Source organism: Heteronotia binoei, chromosome 3, assembly GCF_032191835.1.
Source record: "Heteronotia binoei isolate CCM8104 ecotype False Entrance Well chromosome 3, APGP_CSIRO_Hbin_v1, whole genome shotgun sequence".
Lineage (NCBI taxonomy): Eukaryota > Metazoa > Chordata > Lepidosauria > Squamata > Gekkonidae > Heteronotia > Heteronotia binoei.
The window spans coordinates 59,138,535-59,162,375 of NC_083225.1; the positions used below are offsets into that span (position 1 = coordinate 59,138,535).

General features: G+C 41.0%; 1 non-coding gene across 1 annotated transcript; it reads right to left on the reverse strand.

Annotated features, from left to right (window-relative positions):
• Nucleotides 1–19,492: 19,492 nt before the first annotated feature.
• Nucleotides 19,493–19,559, reverse strand: TRNAM-CAU (transfer RNA methionine (anticodon CAU)). Its single transcript has one exon. It is a non-coding gene; the product is annotated as a tRNA-Met (tRNA).
• Nucleotides 19,560–23,841: the final 4,282 nt, after the last annotated feature.

A 23,841-nucleotide genomic window follows, 5' to 3' on the forward strand; every position in this document is an offset into this window, starting at 1 on the left:
TGCATGGTTAGGAAGGAATAATGTGAATGAAGGAATACAGGGTGCATTCATACTACACTAACTAATGTGTTTTACATCCAGATTTTTACTGCGTAAGAATAGGAAAAATCTGGATATAAAATGCATTAGTTATGTAGTGTGAATGCACTTATGGTGAAGCAACCTGTTGGGCATTAATGAATAGACTGATGAGCTATTGTCATTGAAAAATCAGGTCCCTGTCTGCCATTTGTGAGCAGGACATGAGCCAAACTGCTGGGACTTTGAGCACCTTTAATGCAAGGCTCAGCTCAAAGGGGATTGTGGGGATCAAACATAGTATGTTTACCTGTCAGACATTGTCACTGTAAAGTTTCAGCATCCCTAGTTCTTCAAGGGGAAATCTTGTATACCTGTAAGTCCAATACTGATCAGAAGTATTCAATATTTACTACTGCAATCATGGGTATTGCTTTAAAAGCATCATGGAAAAATTAATCTTTTGTGGCATGAGGCACCTATTGGCATTTTGGATGATTGAGTCCTACATCTTTACAAGTGTATTTTAGATGTAGTCTGGATGTTTGAATACATACTCTTGTAACAATTAAAGGTACTGTAAATGTTGTAACAAACATCATCATAACTCAAACTTTCCCTGCTTGCAATACCTCTTTGGGTTGAATTGAACACCTCATATGATTGCCACAATGATTTGCTTTCAGTTCACAATTAACATCACTTTGAGTGGCTTTAAAGAGAAAAGCCAGGATGCGTCTAGTTCCACACAATGAAGGAAACAAACCTTGAGTCACCCAAGGCCAGGCCTTGAATTCAGCAAGAGCTCAGAGGAGCACAGCTCCTGAACCTTTCTGACTGGTCCCCCCCTCCTCCCCACCTACTTTGTCCATTGAATAGTAGGTGCAGCTGCATAACAATCCCTGGATTAGGAGACCAGAAGGCAGCCAGCCACCAGGAGCTTTGCCACACCCCCAGCAGCTCTCATTAACCCCTGGAGAAGCCTGCAATTCTTATGTGATTTTGGGCAGTGGGTGGCTTGCTGGCCTTTTGACTGTGTGTATGTGGGGGGGGGGGCAGTGGCTGCTGGATCCCTAGCCAGCCCAAGCAGGCCTCATTCGCCTGGGGCTCTCCTTTCTTGCATCAGGTTGCTTTTGGCTGCTGGGGGGCATATGCTAATGAGTTATGCTAATGAGCTCCACCACCTATTTTTCTACAAAACAACCCCTGCCCAAGGCAAATGGACAAGGGTGAAATATAAAGTCAAGCATTGTAGGTTCCTGTCTTCCAACAAAGTTTGAAATACTTTGTTTTAAAATTATTTTTAAATTTTTGTAATGTACAACAAAGACGATGATGAGGGATTGGCATACGAAAAACAGTGTGAGAATGCTCAAGCACACTTCTAATTCAATTTAAAATATTCAGGAAACAACTGAATGTTTTTAAGGTCCAAATCTCCTGTTTATACTCTGCAAACAAACTGTCAACTCAACAGAAGGGAGCGCAAGCATTACAATACAATACAACTCTCATTATTTAAAACTTGGTTACCTAAAAGTCCTTGTTTGCTTGAGCAGCTTCCAGCCCCCCAAGATCTATGTGTACAGAACCTTATCTAGCAAAAGAATTAGCCTGCACAGGCCTTTCTACTGGATTTAAAGAACTGTATATTGCATGTCATTTGGTGATGATACTCCCCCTAAAGGATTTTAAAAAAGAACTGTAGCTGCATGGCTTGTGATCTAAAGGACCAGAATGGCATGAAGAGAGAGGCCTATTTAACCCTTTCCACTTTGCCTTCCCCTCTGAGAATCATCAGCCTCAACCTGCTTTTATCTGTGATTAGAAAAATCTACAGATAATGTGTTCTGTCCTTATAGTGACTACATGAGAAAGTGGACCATTTAAAGCTTAGCATTATGAAACTGTATAATCCTGAGTAGGCCATAGCTATTTAGATGAAAATATGGCTTGAAAAAAACATTTGTTCAATCTCCTCTTATGAATTCGCTTAATTTCTCTGACCATTGTGTACAACTAGGAAGCACTGAGAGGGTAGAGAAAGAAGTACTCTTCTCCCTTTCTCGCAATACGAGAACTCATGGGTACTCAATGAAATTGCTGAGCAGTCAGGTTAGAATAGATAAAAGGAAGTACTTCTTCACCCAATGGGTGAGTAACGCATGGAATTCACTGCCACACGAGGTGGCGGTGGCTACAAGCATAGCCACCTTCAAGAGGGGATTGGATAAGCATATGGAACAGAGGTCCATTAGTGGTTATAAGCCACAGCATATTGTTGGGACTCTCTGTCTGGGACAAGAGATGCTCTGTATTCTTGTTGCTTGGGAGGGGCAACAGGGTGAGGGTTTCTGGTATCCTGGCCCCACTGATGGACCTCCTGATGGCACCTGGGTTTTTTTTGGCCACTGTGTGACACAGACAGTTGGACTGGATTGGCCATTGGCCTGATCCAACATGGCTTCTCTTATGTTCTTATGTTCCATGAAAATCCTCAAATGCTTGGACCTATATGCTGACTTCCATGGGGGAAGCAGCAGCTCTGCAAGGTTATTTCGGGTTAGGAATATTCTTTTTAAATGATTGTTCAATTTATATTTCCTGGAACAGTGTATTTTATTTGCTTGTTTTAATGAGCATAGCACTTAACTTCATGTCCAAAGTTTCCACTCCACTGTCATGTTCTACTTGCTTTTATGTATGTTGGAATTAGTTTTGTTAGGATGTTTGTATTTAAAATAAAAATTACTTTTAGAAAAAAGAATATGGTGGAGTCCTATGTTGCGATCCCAGTCCACACATCAGGAGCCATGCATCTCTAACTAAGCAAAAATCTGGGGGAAGATGGCAGTGGCAAAATGTTCTGGTAACTTAGGACGATGTTGCATACAAGGTTTACCTATAATTACACGCACACTGAACATCAGGATTTGCTCAAACATGCATCACAGCAAGGGAAACCTATCCAGCAAGTGACTCTGTAGGTAGGGCATTTGTCCTTCATACAGTATAACTGAAACTGGCTTACATACTACTATTCAAAGCAGTATAGATCTACTCCAAATGCATCTCGAATATCTGAGAACTGTTACCTTCTCTCATCCTTCTTCTCTTTGGGCAAAGAAGAGGATGCTTAGTTATCCTGTGCTTTCTTTTGGTATTTCCTTTACCTGTCTCCTAACTGTATTAAAATAGTTTTACTGTATTGTTAATACTTATGTCCCTACCAAAATGCATTGTTCTGAATTACAGAATGAACTCTGGGAAGAACAAAACAGCAAATGGTAGCTCTTTCCAATCAGTTAACCTACTTGACTGTATACCTGGTACTGCCCAAAATGAATCTTCTATTCTACCAGAAGGACACAGATGATACTATTGATGTAGGTTCTCTAAAGCCACTGATCTGGCACATGAATGTTGCTAACAATTGTGGATTGGAGCTAGCAATTGGAAAGTGAAGTGAATAGCTGCTGTCCCACTATCAATACCCCAAGCTTTCAGATCATTCTTGAGAACAGATTCCATTTAGTAAACAATTACTAATAAATGTAAATGACTCTCCAGTGCCAAGTGATAGAGACATGATCTCTAATAAGATCATGCTAAACTGTTTCAGTTGGAACAAACTTCTGACAACTTAACACCTACCATCATGTCATCCTGGCAGTCTGGAGAAACAGACATCCCTTTTCTGCCCCAGGAAAACAAAAATGTGACTTAATACATCAAATCAATGATGGGCCCATTTTCAATTGATCTGTGGCATCAGCATCATGCAATGTCTCCTGAGATTTATATGTATCCACCAGAACATAATGTTTTATATCACAGATCAAAGTGTTCTCCGTTTAAAAAAGAAGAAGAGATTGGATTTATACCCCACTCTTCAGTTGGAGTCTCAGAGTGGCTTGCAATCTCCTTTCCCTTTCTCTCCCCACAATGGACACCCTGTGAGGTAGGCAGAGCTGAGAGAGCTTTCTTGAGAACTGCTCTTGCGAGAACAGTTCTGAGAGAACTTGTGAATAATCCAAGGTCACATTAGCAACTGTATGTGGAGAAATGGTGATGAAAAAGGTGACTTGTTTCATTTTGTGATTTGTTTGTTCTGACCTGGCTTGTGTTTTGTTGGTTTGGTAGGTGTAAAACTCATTGGAAATCTTCAGCAGGCTCTTCTCCACCCATCCTCTAAGTTTGGTAAAGACCTGATGTAACCCTCCGCCAGCTGACAAGAGGGCCCTGCAGAATTTGCTGCGATTTCGCAGGGCCTGTAAGGTGATGTTCCACCAGGCTTTCGAGTAAGGACAGCGATGGTTGCCAAGCTGGGACCTATTCTGCCATCCCTTCGGGCTAACACCTCCCCACCATGATAGATCAACAGAATTGAGAAAAATCCATTGGAGTGCCCATAAGATGTAATATTTTATTTGGAATGTTTTAATGTGTTTAAACATATGTATTTTGTTGCTGTACATTGCCCAGAGAAGGGTTGGTGGGTGGGTGGGAAGGCGAGAAAGAAGCAGGGGAAGGGAAAAGTTTACTAAGAGGAGGGAGAGAAAGAGTAAATAGTGTGGAGTGGGAAAATAAGGTGCTCCTTGTGGGTCTTTGGGGTACAAGGTGCCCAGGTACAAGCTGCCAGGGGGAGGGAAGGAGGGTAAGCTGAAGATGGGGACAGAAAAAGATGAGTTGGCTGGTGGGTGGAAAGGAGAGAATGAAGCAGAAAGCAGAATGAAGCAGAATGCTGAGCAGAAAGGTTAAAACGGATAAAAGGAAGTACTTCTTCACCCAAAGGGTGATTAACATGTGGAATTCACTGCCACAGGAGGTGGTGGCGGCCACAAGTATAGCCACCTTCAAGAAGGGTTTAGATAAATATATGGAGCACAGGTCCATCAGTGACTATTAGCCACAGTGTATGTGTGTATATAAATTTTTTTGCCACTGTGTGACACAGAGTGTTGGACTTGATGGGCCGTTGGCCTGATCCAACATGGCTTCTCTTATGTTCTTATGTTCTTAAGCAGGAAAAGGGAATATAATATGAGGGATGCAAGGGAAGAGAAGGAGGGGCAGTGCTATTTTGGCCTCCCAGTGCTATTTTCCTTCAAGTGCTGCTTTGGCCCCCCATTCCACTCCTGCTCCCATCCTTCTTGTCCTGCCTCAGTAGAAACTAACCAGTCCAGTTGCTACTACATAATTTGCTTGATTTACCCATGCCAATATGCTTGCTACTGACCAACAGCAGCACTGTATGAAAGCCAGTTTTGTGTAATGTAGTTTCAGACTAGGATCTGGGAGAGCTGAAATCAAATCCCCATGCTTCTGTCAAAGCTCAGTGGGTGACCTTGTGCGAGTCTAGCCTGCCTTACATAAAATGGAGGAAGGGAAAACTATGTAATCTGCTTTGGGTCTCTGTTGTGGAGAAAGACACATTTTATATATCAGGATAATGGGATTCAGCAGGAAGACTGAAAGGGAAAATTGTGTGAGGAGGGGAATACAGGGAAAATGAGGTCCCACTCAGCAAGCTTTTGCACATTCCCACATGTACAATAACAGTGAAGAAAAGTTGCATTTATGCCCCACCCTTCACTTGAAGTCTCAGAGCGCTTACAATCAGTTTCCCTTCCTCTCCCCACAAAAGGCACTTTTGTGAGGTAGGTGGTGCTGAGAGAGCTGTGACTGATCCAAGGTCACCTGGAAGCTATATGAGGCAGAGTGGGGAATCAAACCCCATTCTCCCGATTAGAGTAGTCTTAACCACGACGCTCAACTGGCTGTGGTGATCACATTGGCTGTATAGTGTGATGCTGGTCGAGATTCACACTCAGAATCCCAGATGAGGATGTGCAGTCACATGACCATTAGGCACTGCAGGAATGCATTCTCAAGTCTATATCTGAAATCGTGCATGCCTGCAGTTCTGATTGCCTGATACAGGCCTTTTGGTTCATTGGGGTGCAGGACTTTTCAGAAGAGGTAAGAGCAGTGATGCTACATTCAGCTGCTAGATGCACAAATGTGCTATAAAACCTTTACACTGAGCCTATAAAGTCTTTAAAGAAAATGCATTCTTTAAAAGCCATTAGTGTAGGGTCACAGGACCATCTTTCTAAGGGTTGGGTTTTTACTTCGTCAGATATAACTATTATGGGTATGATGGAATAAGGTTTCTTGTGTGTAGATCTTAACTTGCTGTGTAATAAGGCAGCCTAATGAAATGAGTTTTATTCAGACCTTGTCTCTCATAATGCTTCAGCAAAAGATGATAAATCAAAAAACTCTTCCAGCAAATGCATCACACAAAGCCCTGGCATATTGCTTATGAAGTTTAATTTTGTAATAATTCATGGGGTATAATATATCTGCAACCATTTCCATGGAATGAATCCTACAGGCTCATTACCAAGGCTGCACACATGTCCCCAAATATTGCTTTTCTTGTTGAACTGTAGCTGGGATTTGCTGCAATTTGCATGTTTAACCTTCATGGGATTGCCAGACCCTGCTCTTTAACCCCCCCCCTCCCGATTGGTTGTGCTATTATTATTGAGTGAGATTGCAACACTTATTTCCTCTACATGATGCCTAGTTGTATAGGCATCACTTGGGAAAGAAAATCTAAAGTTAACTTCTATTACAGAGATTCACCATTTTTTTTGAAAGGCAAACAATGGTCCATTTGTCAGGATGGAATCAATAAATCTGGCATCTTGATGACTGGACAATATATATAACTCAAATCAATTTCTTTTAATGTTGTAAACCACTTCTTCTTCATCATCATCATAATAACTACACAATGAAACCAGAGGGGAAATAGTAACAAAATACAAGCTATAGATTTTCTGAAAAGGATTTGTTGTGGAAAATGCTGTGTCTTTCTTGAAAAAAAAACCCTTTTAGAAATGATTCTTAATTGATGCTCTTCTATTCATATTTGTTATAAATCAGGTTTCCTGCTAACATTTCTTCAAAGAGCTCATCCATTCCCCTCACAATAAAAGATGTCACACAAAATTCATGGGTTCAGCTTCAATTTTATTTATTTAACAATGGATCTGAGCCTTATTAAACTCACCCCTTAGTGTATGCACCCTGCTTCAGGAGTTGCCAGAGCCTTGCCAGTGTTAACGGAAATTCCACCCTGGCTCCAAGTGCATGTCTGTGTTAAAACAGCCTCAACTTATTTTCACCTGTGTACAATAGCATGCAAAGGAAAGTTGTAACTTGCTCCCATGCTGGCAAACTCCAAGCCCCCAAGTGATAAGCCATGAGTGGCTTCTTTGGGAAACCTTCCCTCCATCAAGACATGCCTGGGAGTGCTTGCCAAAAATATTCCTAACAAACCACAGTCTGCACTATTCCCCCCACAGAAGGAAGGTAGGTAAAAGTAGTCCTCTGTGCAATTACTGAGTCATTACTGACTAGGGTTGCCACGTACAATTCAAGAAATATCTGGGGACTTTGGGCGTGGAGCCAAGAGACATTGGGGGTGGAGTCAGGAGCAAAGGTATGACAAGCATAATTGAACTCCACAGGGAGTTCTGACCATCACATTTAAAGGGACTGCACACCTTTTAAATGCCTTCCTTCCATAGGAAATAATGAAGGATAGGGGCACCTTCTTTTGGGGCTCATAGAATTAGACCCCTGGTCCAATCTTTCTGAAACTTGGGGGGGGGGGTATTTTGGGGAGAGGTACTGGATGCTATACTGAAAATTTGGTGCCTCTACCTAAAAAAACAACACCCCCCCCCGAGCCTCATGGATCAATTTTCCATTGTTTTCTATGGGAGTAAGTCTCCATTGGGAATAATAGAGTTCCCAGCAGACATTTCCCTCCCCCTGCTTTCTGATGACCCTGAAACAGGGGGGAGGGCCTTCAAACCAGGGGATCCCCTGCCCCCACCTGGGTTTGAGAACAGGAAAAATACCATGATACAAGAACGAAACCACTAACAACTAATACCAAATTTGTAAATTTTAAATAAAGTGATATTAACACCCAATTTATATATTACTTCAACAATGGGTAAGAAATTCTCATAACAATTTATCCAAAACATCTAAGCATACATAAAGACTCATAAGAAGTTTACTTCAAATAAAGTGCAAAGTGTAGAAGAGTGCTTGTATCCAAGAAGGTTTTCATATCTAGAGTTCATTGCATAGTTCTTTTAACAGAAGACTAAAAAAAAAAATGCCTCTGATGGAGTCCAGTGCTGGCCGGTTTGCCGGTTTGCTGCACTGTTTCGAATCTCTTTGTCAAAGAGGGAATATCTGAAGTTCTTCCAAACCTTTTTACATCACATAGGTATACAGAAACTCATACAAGCACGAACAAAAACCTTCACAGGGTTTGAGGAGAGATGGGACCTCAGACAGGTACAATGCCATACATCCACCCTCCAAACAAGCCATTTTCTCCAGGGGTACCATTGTTACCAATTTACAGGTGAGGGCTGGAGATCACTCAGAATTACAACTGCTCTGCTGATGGCAGAGATCAGCTTCCCTGGAGAAAATGGCTGCTTTGCAGGGTAGATTCTGTGTCATTATATCCTGCTGAGGTGGCATCCTTCCTGTTTTGGTCCACATTGTTATTTTGGACCAGTCACAGCCTTTTGGCCTAACCTACCTCACAGGGTTATTGTGCAGATCAAAAGTAGAAGAGGAGAATTATGTAAGCTGTTTTGGTCCACACTGTGGAGAAAGAATATACTTTTTCTAGGTAGAGGCTGCAGAGAGGGCGGAAGAGATGGAAAGCTGAAGTCAGTTCAGTTCCCCTACAGAAAATGGCTGCCTTAGGTGGGTGGGATGGGAAGACACCAAGGTTGGGGGGAGTGAATGCCTCCACTTTGGTGAGTGGGTGGGAAGACAGCAAGGGTGGGGGAGTCACTCACCCAGAGCCTCCTTCTAGAGCCCATTGTGTTTTTCTTCATAACAGGCCTTATTCCTAGTCTAAAATAACCATGAAACCCTATGTAAGTAGCACTGAAATCAATACGTTTGTATAACAAGGGAGTAGGAGTAGGAGGTGGAGGAGGAGATTGGATTTGTACCCTATTCTTCATTCAGAGTGTCAGAGAGGCTTACAATCTCCTTTCCCTTCCTTTCCCCACAACAGACATCCTGTGAGGTAGGTGGGGCTGAGAGAGATCTTGTGAGAACTGCTCTTGAGAGAACAGCTCTGAAAGAACTGCGAGTCAGTTTTCCTAGATTAGAGTGACCAGTTCTCCCAGATTAATGTCCAGTTCCTGCTCTTAATCGCTACAGCAAACTGGCTCTCAGGGTGGGAAGGCAGCATTGTATAGCCCAATAGCATCAGATCTTGGAAGTTAAGCAGGGGTAGTACTTGGGAAGGAGATCACTAAAGAAGGGTCTGCAGAGGAAGGCAATTGCAAATCACCCCTGCTCCTCATGCATTGAAAGTCCCTTGCTGGGGTCGCCATAAGTTGGCTGTGACTTGATGATACTTTGCACCCAACATGTAGAACAATTCTTGTGGGCTATACTTGTCAACATAAATGACTTGGGTAATATCTACCAAGCTTCTCTCTCTCTATATATTCCTTTTGATCTTCTTCCTCTATAATGAGTGTTTAACTATTAGAGTAGGAATCCACTGTTTATAGCTAAACATTACTTAAAGTTTTATCAGTTTGAAAATTACAATGGAGAATTTAAATCCAACAAAATCATTATAAATTAAAACGTTCAGCGTTAAAATGATATAAAAACAATCCACAAATGAAAAAGATCTTGAATCAACAATTATTTAAAAAGCAATTTCAAGACCCAACTGTTCATATTTGTGCTCTCAAAGACATTGTGTGTTCAAGTTTGCCATTACAAAATATTGCTTTTTATGCATCCTATGTAATTCTTTTCACTTTACTTTGCTTAACAGAGTTGAGAGATTCTCTGATTTCATCAACTGTCATAAACTTTCTTGGCCACAGGGCAACAAACTGCCTTCAAGAGAAACTCAAGAGGAGCCACTGAGAAATGTCTTCCCAGTCATCATAAATTATCACACATTGAGCAAAGTATATGTGGGTTCAGTGGAACCGAGATGAATTGCCCCAAAAAATTATCACAAAAGTTTTGGTGGAAAATTCTCCATGTGTGTGCACTTTCACCATGTTGTATGCACAGGTACTACAGAGAAACCTGGACAGTGTTGCAGGGTTATAGGTGTTTATATTTTATCACTGATTTATTTGAAACACATTTGAGAACATGGCAGCCCCATTTAGTGAGGCTAGGGCCCTACATCTTTATGGAGGAAAGAAATTAAAGGCTGGCTGTGGTGAGTACAAAATGTCCCTTTTTCTACCCACCGCTTTGACTCCTTTTCACATCTGGATTCATGATAGAGCCCTTCCCCTGTAAACCATAAACATACCTGCTTCTAGGAAAATAAACAGTGGAATGGGGTTGGAGGCAAAAGAGAAAAAATGTCAAGTTTTTACAAAATATCACAAAACTGGACAAAGACATTTCTTTGGGATTATTTTAAATGGTGTCAATTCTTTTCTTTTCTTTTTACATTTGGGAGACATTTCCTGAAAAGTAATGAATATTTGAAAGCACTATATTTATTAAGTGTTAATTTTACCCCTAGGCCTTTTGAGCAGAAAGTTCAAAACACATATTGGGAAAGGCACACAAGCTCCATCTGTTCATCTCCCAATCCATTCTTTGAAAATGTCACCCTGTTTTTTAAAATGAATTATTTGAGTTTTAATTTTTCTCCTGGGACACATACCAAATAATAGTGCATCTATAAACATTCTTATTGGCATGCTTTCCCCCCTGAAATTTCTTTTTTGATGAGGTTGAAAACCTATAGATATATATAGAAACCCATATGAAAAAAGTCTAACCTGTCTGATTAGGGCAATGTAATTGATTAATACTTTAATTGCTATGAACCTTGCCTTTTGATGAAGAATAAAGTGTGAAGTCTAGCATGCCAGCTAGGGGTGCAATAGCAGCTTAAGCATCCCTTTCACATGGATTGAACCACTTAAAGCCAGTGGCCATGACCACCGTGAATCCAAATAAGCCTTTTTGACACTAGTTTTGAGGCAGATTAAATAACTTCCTTATTAATAAACACAAGACAACTCTGTAGTAGTGACTATCCACCCATATTGAGACAGTGGCTGCCAAGCAGCTCCAGAGCTTCCCGAAGGACACATTGGGTTTAGCCCTCTTCCATCTGGCTTCTGCTCTGGTCATGGGGTGCAGACTGTGCTGGTCACTCTCACTGACAATCTCTGCAGGTAGCTATATCAAAGGAGGTCAGTGCTGCTATTATTGCTTGACAAGACAGCAGTGCTTGCTACAGTTGTTCACATATTGCTGGTTCACTGTCTCATTGGTGCTGGAGTATGTGGAAAATTATAACAGCTTTTAGATACAAAAGAGTCCCCCCCCCCCCCACTTACCAGAGCAGACAAACACAATTAATCTTCTGGCTGGGTTGGACAAATTGGGGAGGGGGCATTGCCTGTGAGAACCCTCTCAGACATTTTGATGGGGGTAATTGTTTTGTGAATACAGTTCTTTGTGCAAAGGACAAGAAGCTGCATCTAAGGATATGAAAACTCTTCCTGAGAAATGTTGCTACCAAATCTCAGGTGTTTTATTGATTTGTTGGTTTCAATATTTATATCCTACTTTTCAGTCATGAGGACCATAAAAAGTGACTTGTACTAATAAAGGTAGTTAAAATGTAGTCACATGTAATGAAACCCAATCACTTCAATGATCACAAACGTTAATCCCAACATCTCAAGCCAACACCATACAGGAATACAGCCATTCATATAAGCAAGGTATAACACATGAATTTCAAGATGGAAAATCTATTTCAAAAGAGTTTATTTATGAAAAATAAACAGGGAAAGTGCCAAACAAACTTCAATGCAAGGAGTTTCAAGTTTTGGTGCTGATACTGTGTAACTATCCACCAGAAGAACTTCTGAAGTCAAGGGAACATGGATCAAGGCCTCTCCAGATAACCTTAGGGTACAAGTAGGGATCCCCCAATTTGTCAAGAATTCCTCTGGTGATGAAACTTTGATTTCTTTAAAAAAGAAATTTAAAAATTCAGGAAGGATGGATCATTTGGTCTACTAAAGCTGAATAGACTTCATGCTCAGAGACAATGATTGTACCTTGGTATACCAGATGTTAAAAACAAACAATGGGGAAAGGCTGCTACGGAAATGCCAGGTTTGTGAGTTCCTCAGAAAGGCATATTGCTAACCATTAGTGGAGCAGAATGCTGGACTACAAGGACTTTTAATATGATACAGTATAGCTATCTATAGGTGCATTCACACTACACTGAAATAATAGCAAAAATCCAGTTGCAAAATGTATTATTTAGTGTAGTGTGAATGCACCCTATATGTTCTGAAGTTCAGTGATAACCTAGGGAGATATAAATTCCATCTAAGAAATGTGGCTGATCGTCTTTAAATTCTTTTAATCTTAAACGTTCATGATTAAAAATTCCCACCTGAATCACCTGTACAAGCACACAAATTCACCTTGAAGCTTTCTTAAAGATGGTTACTCTGGATGTACCCTCTACCTAAGTGATTTACATATTTGGAGAGCCTAGAGGCTCCTAGAGCGCATGATGGCATACAAATAGCTATTGATAATACCATAAATATATTTCTTTTCCATTGCAGTCTTTTGACTTAAATTTGGGATGAAAATTGAACAGGAAGCTTTCCGGCAGAAGCTTTCATGAGTCTGAGCTCCCTTCATCAGATAACAGAATTCCATATTCAGGAAAGCATGGACAAGGGATATACACTCCTATGCATCTGATGAACTGAGATCTGACTCAAGAAAACTTATGCAAGAATAAATGTGATTAGTGTTTAAGATACCACTGAACTCCTGTTTATTTTGCTGCTACAGACTAACACAGCTACCTATCTCAAACTGTAGGGATAAAACACTGGACACAGAGAAAAAAAGTCCAGCTTTTTACTTTTGCCTAACCAAACTTCAGTGGCTGGCAATCCTAAGCTTGTTTTACTTAATTTTTTGAAAAGACCATTCATAACAACTAGATCTGATCTGTCTGCAGTCCGCACAGCGGACAGCAGCCTATTCTTTCCTCCCACTTGTTCTTCCAATTAACTAGCTGTCGTCTATAAATTTTAGTGCTGTGTGAGTAATGAAGGCCAGGTAACGAAGGCCAAGAACACATGTTGTTCTCATTAAGGGATGGCATCACAGTAATTTGCACATCCTGCAACTATGATGCAAGCTGCCAGTAATCTAAAGTACAAATATCTTGGGTGGCAGGCATTAATTATGGCTAAAGCTGAACTTCTGTCACAGATATCATAGGAATATTAGATGCTGTGACATTTGAGAAACATGAGTTTAAAATACAGCTGCTTTCACCGATGCCAGCAATCTTCTGGGACTTCACAGAAAGCAGCAATAGAATGACAATTTGAAACACAAACATTGTTATTTTTACCTGGAATCCAGAGAAGCATTTAAGCCTCATAACCATCTTGTGAGGCAAGGTAGGTAGAAATGAAGGTCCAAGACAACTTCATAGAGGAGCAAAGATCTGGGCAGTTTCTCCCATCTGAGCCTATTACTGTAGCCATCCGGCTTGATCCACCAGTAGATTTCAGCCAGTGGTAGGAAGGAGAATTGCTGCTCTCACTTCAGACTCCCGCTCCCCCACTCTGTTCTAGAGGACCATGTTTTCCCTTGACTAGCATTCTGGACTGCAGATGGACAGGGGAGTTAATAAAATCATATGTCAGAAGAAATTACCACAGGAGTTAACCCACTGGAGACAGCATTTTTTGTTAAATAAAATAGTGGTAGAAGTAGCTTTGTATACTGAAAGTGTAATACAGAAAACTCCATCCCTCTGGCAGAAAGCTATTGTTGTAGAAACAGAGGGGTCCTGGTTCTGTTCCCAGGCCTTCTATCTAGCCTCATATCCATAGTCAGAATCTGTGTAATGAGAGAGGCCAAGGAGAACATGGGAAAAGGGGAATCAAGGACTGCCACAAGTGAAATACCAGCAACCTAATATGCGTAAAGTGATTGACTTGTAGTAAATATTAATAACTTTTCATTTTTCTGCAAAAGTAAAATAAAGATGGAATGTTCATCAGTGAAACTCATTGGTGAACACTAGAATGTAGAAGCCGGTTTAGGGATCATGTGAGGTACAATGAAACCAATATGTTTTCTTTTAAAATGTTCCCAAAAAGTGGAACTTAATTTTTTTTAAAGACCTGGAATGAGAAGGACAGTGTTTCATGTACACCCCCTCTTGATGTGGCTTTGCAGAGACAGTTCATGAGGGTTTTTTTTAAAAAAACCCAATCCCTTCTCCTCTTCTCAGAAGAAGTTGAACAATCTCATCAATTTCTGCCACAGTATTACACCACACACAGGTGGACTGGGAAGAACTCCCCAGGCAGCACCAATGGCAAATATTAATATCAGCTGGGAAGTTTGATATTGTACTAATTGCCAGCATCATGGGTACGTGCAGATAACCTCAGCATACTTCACATGTATAGAATCACTGCATGCCTGCCCTCTAGCAGGACAGTGAAAGCAAGGCCACATGGTCACCACTCAGGAGCTGGAGCAGACAACCCTACTTACCTCTTTAAAATAAAGCATGGCAAGTTAAGTATGCCCTGCAGGGCTTCCTGAGTTATCACAAAGTCACTTCCTCTCTCAAGAGCTCTGCCACCCTTATGATTGCCCTGGAAACAGGTCTCCAGAAGTGATGGCTGAACTGACTAGGGATTAAGAACCAATATGTGCAGTTTGCTGTACTGCTTAAAAGAAGCCACAGGAGGCTTTGAGGAAAAAGAGGATGCTGTCCTCTGGTTTCCAAATAGGAGAAACAATTGCAAGGGCAGCAAGTGGGCAGGCAGCTGGCTGTTAGTGTGGGGTGAGATGAGAAGTTGCTGCATCATAAAATTGGCCTCATTATAGAGCTACCCCTGGGGCAATCTAATGACAGAGGTGAATATCAGCTTTTACTGCCACTGCATTCCCAAAATGCAGCATCCTACTATTCGAGAGCGAATTTGGTGTCGAGAGCCAGTTTGGCACTTAGTGGTTAAGTGTGCGGACTCTTATCTGGGAGAACCGGGTTTGATTCCCCACTCCTCCACCTGAAGCTGCTATAAGAGCTCTCTTAGCCCCACCTATTTCACAGGGTGTCTGTTGTGTGTGTGTGTGTGTGTGGGGAAGGTAAACGAGATTGTGACTGCTCTGAGACTATTCAGAGTATAGGGTGGGATATAAATCCAAAATCTCCTCCTCCTCTAGAGCAGATCTATCAAACTCATTTGCTATGAGGGCTGGATCTGACATGAACATATGAAGCTGCCTTATACTGAATCAGACCTTCTGTTCATCAAAGTCAGTATTGTCTACTCAGACTGGCAGTGGCTCTCCAGGGTCTCAAGCTGAGGTTTTTCATGCCTACTTGCTTGGACTCTTTTTAATTGGTGATTGCGGGGATTGAACCTGGGACCTTCTGCTTATCAATCAATGTTGTTGCTTACCAAACAGATGCTCTACCACTGAGCCACCAAGATAAATGTCATTTTGTTGAGCAGGGTTATGAGCACCATAAAATGTAACACGAAGTACCAGAGATATAAACTTTATAAAGGTGATTTCAGATGTCAAGTGGCAATAGCAGGTGAATAACAAAAGCAGGCTTGATTGGATTGAGTTTGATATACAGAAGAACTGTAGGTGTGGAGATGCTAGCATTGGTATTGAGACAGGAAACCTAGGTCTCAATTCCTTCCAGGAGGATTCAGTCCAGGGATGCAAGGATGTGAGGGTGATCTGGATGTGACATCTGTCACCCCATTGATTGCCAGCATTGATTTGCCTGATCTGTCCTGCTAGGTGGGTGTCCCCTGCCTCCCTCACTGCTCCATGTGCATCCCTCCCAAAACTGCACACTTGGTGGAAGAGGATGACCATTCCAGATAGAAGGAGTGTACTGTTCTTCGGTCAAGGGTATACAATTCAGTCCAGGAGGATGCAAAGAATAAATTCAGTTGTTAACCTAAGAATAGCAGTGTACTTACAAAGGCATTTCAAAGGGAGATTAGAAAGAAAGAATGTCAAATTGCAATTGATAATGAAGCTCAAAGCAATGCATCCTCCTGGACTGAACTGGGGACTAGTTTTCCTGTCTCATTATGAATGTGTGGTATTATCATTTGGCATCTGAAATCACTCCACTCTTCATGATATAAGGATCAATCCATGGTTTTTTTTTTTTTAAGAAAATACATCTAGATAGGAATAGAGAAATCCAAACTTCTTTAAAACAACTACAACTTTTTATCCACCCACCCTCTCTCCCTCCCTCTGAAGAAGGTGCTTGCACACAAATGTTTATACCTGGAATAAAACATCATTGGTCTTGAACCTGCAATTATGGGTCTGAAACTTTGCTATGTGTATGTGTGTGCGAGTGAGAGAGAGGGGGGGAGGGACAGGGACAGGGAGGGAGGCAAGAGGCAGGAAACAGGAAGTTCCACAGAATTGTGTTCCATGAACCAATCTACTTGGGGGGTCTTTAGTGGATAGGTAGGATTAGGTTCCGTGAAGGTTTGCCGTCATATGTTTGAAAAACAGCAATTTCAGCCCCCCTCCCCCCCGGAAAGTTTTCCCATGGGGAAAAATGGACACAAAAAACTTTGGAATTCTGATCTTCCCACCAATCCTAATACTGAAATTGTATTTGGGGACTCAAATACCCATAATACCAGTATTTATACTTTTTTCAAAATCTGAATTTAAAAAAAATACTGATTTTTCCCACAGATGCAAATCCTTAGTTCTGAGCTTCAAGACTGCTTTTGGTTTGCATAACCCTTGTTGGTTTCTTGTTCGTTTAAATGTCATAATTAACATACCCATTGGCTGTTTTTGTAGTTTGCTAAACTCTTATCTCCTGTACATCTGCAGTCCCAGACAGGAAGCAAAAATGCAAGATCTATCAAGCCTGTGGAAGGTTTTCATACATGGCTGATGGACTGCATTTTGCATAGTTGGTCACGAGTTGTAATGTGTCATAGATTCTCAGGGGCAAGGTTTTCTTTTCATTTTTAGAAGATTATTATATGCTACTACCATGTTTTACATCCAAGGCCTTTCCACTGTCTCAGTTTGTTGATTTCTTAGGTTAGAGTGTAAGGTTGTAGTTGAATGAGAGCTTACATTGTAAGTAAAACTTCTTAGGACTAAGGTAAATGATCCTATCTTATGCTGTGAGGATGATAGTCTGTCTATAATGGATCTTGTCCTTCATGGCTGCATTCACCAGCCTTCATTGTGCATGTAATTGGCCCAGGAATATAACCAAAAAGGGACCCTGACACAACTCATGATCACTTTTAAAACACATGATTGCACTTTAAACAGATCTATACTTGCCAGATGCCAGAGTTTGAAGTCCATCCTAATTTTACCACTGCTCAATTCTACATTAAAATTTTTGTTGTTGTTTATTTCAAGATGCTGTTATATATTTTAAAGACACTCCAAACTGTACAAAATGTATCTAGTCAAAAGAAAGCTGGACAGAAATCTGACATAAACATTGGCAACAGGCAGAAATCATTGGGAGAATATTTCAGTCTCCCTGAACATTCTGTTGCTGACATGAAAGTCACCATCACCCAACAAAAGAACTTCAAAGGCAGAAATAGCCGAATGAAAAATGATCAGGAAGATCAACATTGTCCAATTAGGGCTCAACTGTAATAATGCTGTCCTCCCACACTACAGATATTAAATTAGTGTAGAAAGTCTAGGAGAATAGTGTTAGCATGTTGCTGCTAGTCTGAACATTCACTGTGCTTCTCTTGGATACATTTGAGTATTACATAAAATGTCACAGATGGTACCTGTTGCAGTGCACTGACTTTTGAAACTGCTGCTTACAGTTTGCAATCTGTGCGCTTTTATAGATGTCTGCCATATCATATATTTGACAATATAGACCCTAATTCACAAAATGATAACATGAATCTGTTTATTTTTTTAGATGCAACCAGACTCTTTTTTCACCCTATAGCAGACAATTTCATGTAAATGTGCATCTAATAATAAAAGATAAAAGAGATTGCCAGGTTTTGGGTCTAGTGATTCTGAACAAAGCTAATTATATCAGATAAAACTGTTCTAAAACTGTAGTTCAAGATGCAAAATGCATAAGGCATTACATAGGATTGATCTTATTAACCTACATGGACTTTCATTTTGTATGCACAGGCCAAGATAACATAAGGTTATCAGGACTGCACTTGCTACATCTGTTTCATGCTCTCTATCACTTGTCAATGGACAACAATTTAAACTAGATATTAAATATTTTGTTTGTGCTCTTGCTCTTTTTTTAAAGAAAAGAAATGTCAATTCCCACATCATTAGAAATTAGTGAGATCTTCCAGAGCTTTGCTTTACTAATGAAAGTCTGAAAATAGCTGGTGTTCCCAGAAACATGTGTTTTACATTGAACAACAAAGATACATTTTTACACTCATAAATAATGTCTTTTAAAAACACAACTAAACATTGTCTAGATTAGTCTTCTGAATAAAACAATGATACTTAATGTATGTTTTGGCAGTGCCATCAATAGACTGATGAAAAGAGTTAATGAAGGAGTTTGTATTCTCACTGTTTATGATTTTTTTTTAAAAAACAGAGTAAAATAGATTTTAGAAGATTATTGTCAGTTAATGATAAGACAAATGCCATTTTATGGGTGGGCCTAATTTACTCAACGTTCATAATTGTCTAGATAAAGTAAATCATTCCAGTAGAAATATTTATGTGAATGACACTCATGATAATTTAACAAAGGAATTTTAAAAATCCATTTAGCTCTGCTAAAGAGGCTTTAAGTGGATAGTATAGTTTGGTTTTAAATGAATACTCTCTAGGGTTGTTTCACACAAGTAAATTGCTCTTCACAAATATCACTTCTATGTCAGAAAAAATGTATAAATGTGTATACCACAATGTGTGAGGAATGCACATACACCAGTTTTCATATATGCAGTAAAACAGCTGCCTGCGTGTTGTTGCACATAGCAGTATACACATATTTTTCCTACAGACAAATGATATCCATGCAGGAAAACTGTCTTGCATGAAGATTCGAGTCCAGTGGCACCCTTAAGACCAACAAAGTTTTATTCAAGTTATAAGCTTTCATGTGCATGCACACTTCTTCAGATGCACTGAAATGGAAGTTATCAGTTCATATGAACATATGAAGCTGCCTTATACTGAATCAGACCCTTGGTCCATCAAAGTCAGTATTGTCTTCTCAGACTGGCAGCAGCTCTCCAGGGTCTCAAGCTGAGGTTTTTCACACCTCTTTGCCTGGACCCTTTTTTGGAGATGCCAGGGATTGAACCTGGGACCTTCTGCTTATGAAGCAGATACTCTACCACTGAGCCACCGTCCCTCCTTCCGTTCATACATATATGTAGAGGGTAAGCAGCAAGCTAGCATACAGCATAATAAAGGTGTTTAACAGATGAAAAACTGGAATAACAAGCTTAGTTTATATGGTCACCATTTGCTTGGGTTTAATTCCAGTGGAAAAACATAGTGAAGGAAATAAATATATCCAAATCAGAGGTTGGTGGGCAGATGTACCCTTCTTAATTGTGGAATACTGAGAGTAATTAATTGAGACCCTGCTATTATGCTTCATCTGGGGAGGGATGGTGGCTCAGGGGTAGAGCATCTGCTTGGTAAGCAGAAGGTCCCAGGTTCAATCCCTGGCATCTTCCAAAAAGGGTCCAGGCAAATAGGTGTGAAAAACCTCAGCTTGAGACCCTGGAGAGCCGCTGCCAGTCTGAGTAGACAATACTGACTTTGATGGACCAAGGTTCTGATTCAGTATAAGGCAGCTTTGTATGTCCATATATCTCCTCTCAAGCATGGAGGCAACAGTACAGCATCTTCTTCTTTGAGGTGATGCAACTGCCTGTGCAGTGTATCTCCTCTGTTCCCAGACCAGAGAAATACATTCCAATTAACCATTCCAAAAACATTACATTACAATCTACTATTCATAGAATCATCATAGAGTTGGAAGGGACCTCAAGGGTCATCTAGGCCTCTCAGTTGTTTCCTCTCCAGGCTAATTCCCAGCTCCTTCAACCTTTCCTTATAGAACTTGGTCTCCAGACCTCTCCATCTTCATTGTCCTCCTCTGGACACATCCCAGCTTGTCCTTATGCTTCTTAAATTGTGGTGCCCAAAATTGAACACAATACTCTGGGTGAGGGCTGGGTCCAGACCAGCATTTTGAGCCGGCACACAGATGGAACAGGTAGAACAAAAAAGCATGACCAAATCCATGTGTCTGCCTCCCGTCCCATTCCTGCCCCCAACCCATCTGAGGGCCATCCCACTTGCACCACAAAAAGCTGCCACTTCTGAAGTGGTAGCTTTTTGCAGCATGAGTGGGACAGCTCGGGGGCGGGAGCAGGACAGGAGGCAGACACATGCATTTGGTCATGCTTTTTTGGTCTTCCCACATCCTGTACATGTGTGGGCGCAAAATGCTGGTCTGGACCCAGCTGAGGTCTAACCAGAGCACAGTAAAACAATACCATCACTTTGCGTGATCTAGACACTAAACTTCTATTGATACAGTCCATAATTGCATTTGCCTTTTCAGCTACTGCACCACACTGCTGACTCATGTTCAGTGTAAGGCCTAATAAGAGCCCTAGATTCTTTTCACACTTACTGCTGCCCAGACAAGTCTACCAAATCCTATAATAATCCATTGAATTTTTCCTACCTAAATGAAGAACTTTATGTTTTTCCCTGTTAAAATTCATTTTATTTGTTTTAGCTCAGTTTTCCATCCTGTCAAGATCATCCTATATCCTGACTCTTTCTACTGCATTTGCAACCCCTCCCATTTTAGTATCACCTGCAAATTTAATAAGCATTCTCTCTATTCCTTTATCCAAGGAGAGCCAGTTTGGTGTAGTGGTTAAATTTACGGACTCTTATCTGGGAGAACCGGGTTTGATTCCCCATTCCTCCACTTGCACCTGCTGGAATGGCCTTGGGTTAGCCATAGCTATCACAGGAGTTGTCCTTGAAAAGGCAGCCCCACCCACCTCACAGGGTGTCTGTTGTGGGGGAAGACGATAAAGGAGATTGTAAGCAGCTCTGAGTCTCTGATTCAGGGTATAAATCTGCAGGGTATAAATCTGCAGTCTTCTTCTTCAAATCATTTATAAATCTACTATATATAGTCCTTCTGGGAAACTGTTTAGAATACTGATGTAAGGTCTGAATGACGTTAGCATATTAAGTGAGAAAAGAAACCAATATCCCTGTTAAGTCCTGGGGGTTCTATAGTTCTGAGTGTTGTAAAAACTTGTAACTCAGCAATTTCTCTTTATAGTCTGTTCCTGAAGTTACTTTGCAATAAGACAACTGCTTTGAGTTCATCCATTGAAGGTCCTGGAAGGCTGAAGTGTTCTCTTACAGATTTCTCAGTCTTGTGATTCTAGATGTTGGTGCCTTTGGTTTTCTACATAGAGCAAATAGGTCAAACCCCATGCCAAAGGATAAATGGACACAGATCTGGCATCATGAACCACAAGACTGAGAGACCTATAGGAGAACACTTCAGCTGTACTGTTGCCTCCATGCTTGAAAGGAGCAGATGGAGTGTAACAAAAGGGTCTCAGTTAATTTCTCTCATCATTCCGCAATTAAGAAGGGTACATCTGCCAATTTGCTGCTCACCCCCTTCCTATATGTATGGACTGGCAACTTCCATTTCAATGTATCAGAAGTGTGTGCAAAAGAAAGCTTACACCTTGAACAAAACATTGTTTGTCTTAAAGGTGCCGCTAGACTCGAACTTTGTTCTGCTGCTTTAGACCAACATAGTTAACCACATGAATCTATTGCATGAAGATTGTTAGTTTTGGGCTTCTCCCCCTCTCTCTCACACACATACATGGTGTTTGTGTGTGTGTTTGTGAAGTTATATCAAGTCACTCCCAGTTTATGGCAACCCTATAAATTAATGACCTCCAAAATGTCCTATTGTTCCTTACTCACGTCTGGCAAACTGAGGACCATCTTATCAGAAAAAAAATTGTGAGGCAATAGGCAGTGGAAGAGAGAAAGTGTTTTGATGGACCATCCATGATAATTTGTATGTATAGTTATCATGCCAAATGCTAGTTTTTCTTCTACATACAGTTTCTTTCTAACATACAAACAGGCAGATATCTTCTGCACCTGTCCTTTGTCTTAGCATTACTGTACCACACAAAAACAGACCTGCAGTTGCTGTTTTTTTCTTTCTGATGAAGAATTAAATGCTGGCATCATGCACTGAAGGTTTGTGTTGGAAAAATGTTAACCAGCCCATTCTTTTCAAACTTGATTTGCTCAGAGCAGGGCCGGATCTGGGGGGGGGGAGGGGCAGAGGGGGCTCGCCAAATTAGGTATGGTCCATTGTATTCTATGGGCCCATAAGATACAATGGGCCCATAAGGGGGCATCATTTTTTAATTTTGGCACCCCTCAAAAAACATAAGAGAAACCATGTTGGATCAGGCCAATGGCCCATCCAGTCCAACACTCTGTGTCACACAGTGGCCGATCTATGTGTGTGTGTGTGTGTGTATACACACACACATACACATATATATACTGTGGCTAATAGCCACTGATGGACCTCTGCTCCATATTTTTATCCAATGCCCTCTTAAAGCTGGCTATGCTTGTAGCCAACACCACCTTCTGTGGCAGTGAATTCCACATGTTAATCACCCTTTGGGTGAAGAAGTACTTCCTTTTATGGAGTAAAAGGACAGGTCCTCTTGTGGATCAAAAACTGGCTGAGTAATAGGAAGCAGAGAGTGAGTATAAATGGGCAGTCTTCGCAGTGGAGGATGGTAAGCAGTGGGGTGCTGCAGGGCTTGGTACTGGGTCCCATGCTCTTTAACTTGTTCATAAAGGATTTAGAGTTGGGAGTGAGCAGTGAAGTGGCCAAGTTTGCAGATGACACTAAATTGTTCAGGGTGGTGAGAACCAGAGAGGATTGTGAGGAACTCCAAAGGGATCTGTTGAGGCTGGGTGAGTGGGCGTCAACGTGGCAGATGCGGTTCAATGTGGCCAAGTGCAAAGTAATGCACATTGGGGCCAAGAATCCCAGCTACAAATACAAGTTGATGGGGTGTGAACTGGCAGAGATCTTGGGGTCATGGTAGATAACTCACTGAAAATGTCAAGACAGTGTGCGTTTGCAATAAAAAAGGCCAACGCCATGCTGGGAATTATTAGGAAGGGAATTGAAAACAAATCAGCCAGTATCATAATGCCTCTGTATAAATCGATGGTGCGGTCTCATTTGGAGTACTGTGTGCAGTTCTGGTCACCGCACCTCAAAAAGGATATTATAGCATTGGAGAAAGTCCAGAAAAGGGCAACTAGAATGATTAAAGGGCCGGAACACTTTCCCTATGAAGAAAGGTTGAAATGCTTGGGACTCTTTCACTTGGAGAAATGTTGACTGCGGGGTGACATGATAGAGGTTTACAAGATAATGAATGGGCTGGAGAAAGTAGAGAAAGAAGTACTTTTCTCCCTTTCTCACAATACAAGAACTCGTGGGCATTCGATGAAATTGCTGAGCAGACAGGTTAAAATGGATGAAAGGAAGTACTTCTTCACCCAAAGGGTGATTAA